The sequence below is a fragment of the Protopterus annectens genome, chromosome 13.part0, assembly GCF_019279795.1.
Source record: "Protopterus annectens isolate FY-2018-M chromosome 13.part0, PAN1.0, whole genome shotgun sequence".
In the NCBI taxonomy this organism is placed as follows: domain Eukaryota; kingdom Metazoa; phylum Chordata; order Ceratodontiformes; family Protopteridae; genus Protopterus; species Protopterus annectens.
Window position 1 is genome coordinate 57978230 of NC_056747.1, and position 7187 is coordinate 57985416.

General features: G+C 36.7%; 1 protein-coding gene across 3 annotated transcripts in view; it reads right to left on the minus strand.

The window, feature by feature from the left end:
• CTXN1 (cortexin 1) overlaps positions 1 to 6033 on the minus strand; it is a 535945-nt gene extending 529912 nt beyond the window's left edge. The window contains exon 1 of one of the 3 annotated variants that reach the window (XM_044090615.1): positions 5871 to 6033. The gene's annotated coding sequence lies outside the window, so the exon portion shown is untranslated. Of the gene's footprint in view, positions 1 to 5309; positions 5808 to 5870 lie in introns of those variants that run through there. The other 2 variants (XM_044090618.1, XM_044090616.1) reach the window with 2 other exon arrangements.
• Between the last annotated feature and the right edge of the window lie 1154 nt (positions 6034 to 7187).

A 7187-nucleotide genomic window follows, 5' to 3' on the forward strand; every position in this document is an offset into this window, starting at 1 on the left:
AGATTATCACGAATAGACATGTTTAATGGTCTAGTCACAATCCAGAATACACCACAAAACTAAACTGCAGTTTATCCTCAGTGTAGTTGCATTTTAAAACCACAGCTACCCGATATGTGAGTGGAGGTGAATTTGTCATTATTTAACCTTGACAACTAATGTAAGCAACAGGTTACAGACGAGCAGATGTTGACAATATGTAATAACTGTGTAATAAAATGGTCTACCGATCTGTATAATTGTTCATATCTGCTGAGGTGCCGGCAGTGGTATTACTCGATCTCTATTTACAGCCTTTAGAATTAAAAGAAGAAAAGAAAAACATATTTTTCACACACAAATAGAGCACCTACTTGTTTACCTACACAAAGGTTTCTTGCAGAAGTGGTCCAGCATCTATTACAGCACATAACTTGTTGTGTGACAAAATATTTATTTAATGAACTGATTTTAAATCGACTGGGTGCAGAACTGATTTCAAATGATAAATATAGAACTGTTTGCAGTATGAAAATGAAGTTATATGTAGACGTTTGCAAGAAAAGTGTCAAATGAGTACTTTCATTTATTATACCTCAGTGCCTTTATGAAAATAAGTGAGACATGACAGGGGTACAATCATAGGCAGTTTGGTGCCTCAGCGAGGAAGATTTCTACCACCCAAGTCTGTTTCAGTTCATTCCACCAGTTGCTAGTTGTAATGGGTATGCAGATATTCCTTGTCATCATGGGCTGTCTTCATGTACTGTGATATCCTATCACCTCTTAAAAATATGTTGGTTCAGTTATATAGAGACCATTCAAACAAATTGCATATTTACCCTTTCCTTTATTGTCTGAATCATACCTGAGAAGAAATGATGGCATTCTGCACACAACTTCTAAATGCTCATTCTCACTAAGTACTGCACACAAACCCAATATCTTTTATATAGCTGCTTCTCTTTTAAAAGTCACCAATGCAAATTCATACTAGCCAGTCAAAAACACACTATCTTAGACTATGAATGTTTTACTAAACATGGCCATTCTACACCATATCCATATTTTAATACTCAGGATGTGACAATACACATGAAAATAGTAGAAATGTAGGCATGTCATGACATTCATTGCTATACCAATGAGACTTAAAACTTAAAGGAAACAGTCACTTAGAAAACAGCTTTCAGACTGGTCAGTGCTCACTGCATATTCTCAGGTTAACTAGAGTATGACATTCTTACCTGATCCCAAAAAGCAGCCTTAACAAGAAAGATATATAAAACCCGCTCACTGCAGCCTGTTACTTGTAATCATATTAATGTTTTAAAAGTTTTCCACTAATAAAAAAGGGACATAATTACTAGGGAAAAAACTTAATTGGTGCTTCCAGCAGATGGCAGCTTTCAGTTTTAAGGAATTGTATCTAACTGCCTTTTTAGGGTAGGACAGCATTCCTGTTAACATTAAAAAGGTGCCGTCTGATAACATGTCTGTAGTCAAACCTTTTAGGCCACTTTAAGCTCTCAGCTTTTTCTGATTTTATAGGGATAGTTTAAAGATCTAGTGGAGAGAAAGATACATATGTGTTAGCATGTGATGGAACTACATCAGAGGCTGACCTGGGAAGGAGGGTGTTACAGGAATTTCATCTTATTCCTCTGCGGACTACCATTCTAATGAAGCAGCAGCAGTTAACCTAGCAGCACTGTTTACAGCCTAAGACTATTAATGCTTTCCTTGTTTACTATACTCCATTTCTTCTTTCTTAAATAATGATGTACTTGTAAACAGTCCACTCTTTGTAAATGCACTGTTAATTCTAACAAGTGTTGGATTCTAAGGTGTACAACCAATCAAAATATTCATAGAGATGACATTTTACAAGGTACTAGATTTCATCAATTGATTACGCAACGCACAAAGCAGTTTTTATATAAAGACATATAATTGTTTCCTGCTGGAAACTAACTTCCCCATTTCCTCACTTCTTTTTAAAAACATACCATTCACATGTCTTTTAAGGAAAACATAATCCTAATTGATCAAATCCATGATTTGCATAAAAGGATATGCTGTTTTTTTTTTCATGTTCTAGTTCTCCTGTTCTTTCTGCAGCAGAAGTACATTTCATATAAAATGGATTATAATTCTAAATGGATTGTCTTCCTTCTGATATCTGTTTTTAAATGTATAACAGTCTGCATAGAAAAGAGTGTTAGGAGGGGCAGCAAGTATATCTATCTAAATTAGCTATAAGGGACAGTAAGTAAAACGTCTACCTCCTGGTTTCTACAAAGTTAAATTTCACACTGAAAATAATAAATGTAAAAGTAGCTCTTATCATAATAAGGTATACATTTCTTCATAAGTTTGTGCTTTTCAAAGTTTGAATGCTGTTTCACAACTACAGGAAAATACATTTTAAGCTCTGGAAAACGTGTCACCAAAATAGCATGATTTTAAAGTGGTCTCTGTACACACTATCAAGACTGCCTTGGACAGTTGCTTGAGCTCTATGTACAGGGCCAGGGAAGGAAACTGCCTAATTTTGGTGCTGCGATTGTAATTTTAGCTGACCAGTACAGCAAACTGACCATATGGGGATTACAAGTCTTGTCAGACTTTGGCTGAAGTGATTAACTTGCCAAAAAGCACAAAAGGCTGTTTTTTTCCTGTGTGGAGTTTACCAAAGTTTGTGTTAGTTATGTTCCTCCCACTTACATTGTTATCAAGCTTTTTTATTTTACAGATCTTTTCTCATAGTTAAAAAAATAATAATTTTGGATGATCTCATCACATAGTTAAAAATGTTTTTGGACATTGTATCTCTCAGATAACCTGCTATACTGGTATAATATTACATATGTGTCACACAGATATTGGGATATAAAACTTATTAAACATTAAGACTAGCAACAAAATTAGACATGCATGCATACCTTAAGGACAAATGCGGCATTCTTGTGCCAAGTAAGAGTTATGTTCTGATTCTATGAAATAGTGAAATTGATTCTTTCAAAACACTGTAATTCAAAACAGCAAGTTCTTAAGTTACATAGTTGAAGTACTTAATAGAAATGGAAATATATTCATTTTTTCTTTGTAGGAAACCAATCTAATTCTTAAAATAAACAGTCATTTGGAGAATAACATGTCTATGTTTCATTTGAGAACAATGATATTTCTAATGACAGTCCTAACCAAATAAAAACAAACTACATTCATACAATTATATTATAGATTAATTGCTAGGTCTGCATTAAAAAATGCAGTCTTAAAAATAAAGGTAATAATGCATATTCTTTAAATTATCTCTGACTGGCCATAATTGAATATAACAGATTTTCAGCTTGCAAGATAATGGAAAAGTTGGCTTTTTTCATTTTTAAGCTACACTAGGAATAGTATGGAATCACATTATTATCAAATTGCTGCCTACTAACTGTACACTCCTTATGGAATGGCAGCTTGGTTTACTTAATCCGCTAGCAAATTTTCAAATGCTTTTCCTCCCTGACAGCAACCTGAACTCACTGACAAATTAAACTTGTAACAGATGGGCACATACATACATGTGTGTGTACATATGTATCTATATATATATATATATATATGTGTATTTAAGTATACTATACTCAGACTACATATGTAAACTAAAACAATCACTGTACTTCTGGCATATCCTGCCAGTTTACATTTTATCAGACATCTAGATGCATATGAAATATCTCCTTATCCGAAATCTTAGAAATGCAGGTGAATGAAACAATGACACCTTTGTACTAGCAATAAAATGGATGTTAGTACATTAAAATATTAACAGAAAAAAGCACCAAAGTACATTGTTATACCTCATTTTCCACGATTCTTTTACATTTCCATAACCTGTTTTATTATTATACAATGAAAGGATATGTGCAAACGATGTAAAATGCAACCTGTATCCTGTACTGGGATGCTAAAATTAAAAACAGAAATCTTTTGTCATATTTAATATGGTGGTATACCTATAAAATAATGATTAGCATACCATGAAAAAGAATGCCAAAGCATTTTCTGCAGTTTGTCCTGCCTTTACTCCTGTTTCTGGAGCATGTTTTACCCACCATTTTCATGGAAGTAGAACAAATTTTAACCGGAGAAGGCATCTGATGACATAAACTGTTACAATGTATTAAACAATCTGTATTCATGTATACCAACACAGTGCATTTCAAATGCTAAAATAAGAGTAGCAAACCCTTCTTCGTTCATGCAAATTACTTCCTATAAAACCAATCATATGTAACCTGCAGTCACCATTGTTGTGTCCCTGTGTTGCCCTTAATCTCTCTCAGTTAAGAATCAATCACAAAAGTTAAACACAGTCCTGACAAACGCCCTGAACTAGAGAAACAAACTGCTGATGCAATTCGCTTTGGAAGTTGACATAAATGGAATTGCTTTAATACATATTTTCTGAAGAAATCTTAAGTCATTAATTATACTGTTAGGATAAAGAATAACAAAGTCCCTTTAAGCCTATCACAAAAATGAGGTGGACAGAGTAACAGCTGAAGCAAAATCAAGAAGAGCTAAGTCCTGTGTTCATGGTAGTCCACCTTTGTGCATTTGGATTATTATATTACTCTGTTTACACACACGCACCCTTGTCCATGTATAGTACAGGTGCCCACACTGCAAATGACTTCTCATTTCCAACTTAGCAACATAAAGCTCAACTGGTTGCTGTGAAAACTGCGGCTGGTTTGCTTACTAGAAGTGGAGTAATGAACAAGGAAAATACAACGTTAGGTTATCTTTTCCTGGTTATCCTTTGGTAACGTTTTTACCATGTCTTGGGTTACTAGAAGGGGAGCTTGGGTGGAAGACAGCAGGCAACAGGACAAGGAAAAAGAAACCAATGGAAATGCATCGGTGGCAAGGCAGCTTTTATTCAAAGCTTATAACCGCCTTTCAACAATGAGGCTCCGTTTCAAGACAATTACAAAAAACTGGCCACTGACTGGTGTTAGGAAAATAGGCGTTATAAATTGTAGAAACACAGGCGATATGCTACACCAGACTTTCTTTTGAGCAAAGGAAGTGCGTGTGTGTGTATGTGTGTACTATATATATATATATATATATATATATATATATATATACATGCATACATATATATATATATATATATATATACACACACACACACACACACACACGCTTATCTATTTACAAATGCATACTTTGTATTTTTAAACTTCCAAATAGAAATAAGGCAGGAGGAAAAAAGACATTTAACACAATTTCTGCATACCCGTGTAATTTTTTTATTTACCTACCGGCTTTACGATTTCAGTGGGGTTCGGGTCTCAGGGATTGCACGACTTTCTCCATAGTCCAGCCATGCACTGTCTTCCTCTGCTCAAGCTCTGCTGTAAGGTGCGTATTTGAATGTGAAAAACATCACAACTATCCGTCACCAGAGTCGTGAATTGAATACCATTTATTCTACTCTGAGGTTGCCAGCTAAACCTCACCCCACCCACTCACGCACAATCTCCAAGAACAGTTAACATAATAAAAAATAAAATCGAAAAAGCAGTATCAAGCTCACTACATCATCAGGCTGGTCCAGCATCAACCACAGTGGTGTTTTGTCAAACTTTTTTTTCCCTGTCAAACACAAGACCTCGGGAATGGGTATCTTTCCAACAGGTCTTCAAACCTGTGGCAATGCCACCAACACAATCCTAGCTGCAGCAGGATGTCACTAGGCAGGGACTGCACAGGCATCTTCTGCTCAGTGGGCTATACATCACCTCCACATAAGACTCTCTTAGCTCAGTGGCATTAGAAGGCAAACTGCTGTGTTGGTCACAGCTACCTGCTGCTGCTCTTACCTTGTTGCAGACGCTGGCTCCGCTAGGCTAGCCAATGCAGTAGCATTAGCACAGTCTGTGCAGCTTAGGGTGTGGGACGTCCATAAGTTTTGCAGCATTCATAGCGGGCTGGGCAGCTCAACACCAGCAATGCACGCAGAGGCTCAGTTTGTGATTCATTTGTTACATGGAGCATCTCCAATGCCCGGCCTCTTAAAGGGGCAGAGACCCCTACACTGTTATTAAACAGACAGTGACAAAACACATGCTCACAGCAGCTGGCATCACATAATTTACCAATACAGTGGCCAGAAGAGTGACAGAGTTCTACAGTGGTGCCAACAGTGGAAGGAGGCTTTATATTTGTTAGCTGTACCCTCATTTTAAGGTATCTTTCAAATTAGATAACGTTCCAGATCGGAAAGAAAATGATTTTTAAGTATCGTTTAAACTTCCATTTTAAACTAAGCTGGAAAAGAAGGTGAGCAGAGTAAGACGGTTGTGTAGGACACATATATTACTTAATGCCCGCTTTGTGCTGTTTTGGGTTCCTGGATAGAGGGCAATACCTTGCACTAGACTGAAGGTATATGTGTAATCAAGCCCCACCCCCCCCAAAAAAAACACACACACACACACACACACACACACGTTAAAAGAAACTGGTGATCCTCACTAAATATCCGCAAGGGCGCAAGTAAAAAAAAAAAAACTCCATGCGGAAGGCACCCCAGCTGGGATCAGAACCAGAAACCCCGAGATTAATTTATAAACAGGTTTCTCATATACTGAACCATTTGCTCACTGGCCTGTATCGGTCACCTGCTCCTCAGCTGGTAGTACAAACGCTGGAGAGCGGACCCATTCTGTCAGCAGTCATATTCAGGTGTCACTGGTCAGCTCTGTTCTAATAGGTAAAGTGGGTGTCATTTTCAGGTTCTCTTGCTTCTCACAACAACTTCTGATGAACTGAAGCTCTGAGTTTTACCTGTCAGCGATGCTAACGCAGGCTCACCGTCCTGCATGAAATGGTATTGCAAAGACAATGTGTTGTTAACAATATTGATTTACTAGCTTTGTTAACAGGGTATGTCGTTTGATCGATTGACCATTTTCAGCAAGGACCCAGACCATTAGGCAAAAGAAACGCAATTAAAATGTTACTTTTCCCATTGTTTCACATAATAATTGTACTTATTGTAATGTTCGCCTACCATTTGTTGTAAATACGTATTGTTTTATGTAATGCCAATTACTCTGCCTATAAATTTTCATTTCTAGTGTGTTTCTACACTTGTTCCTGTTTGTGTTCTTGTTGTATAATGCAGTCTCAGCTGT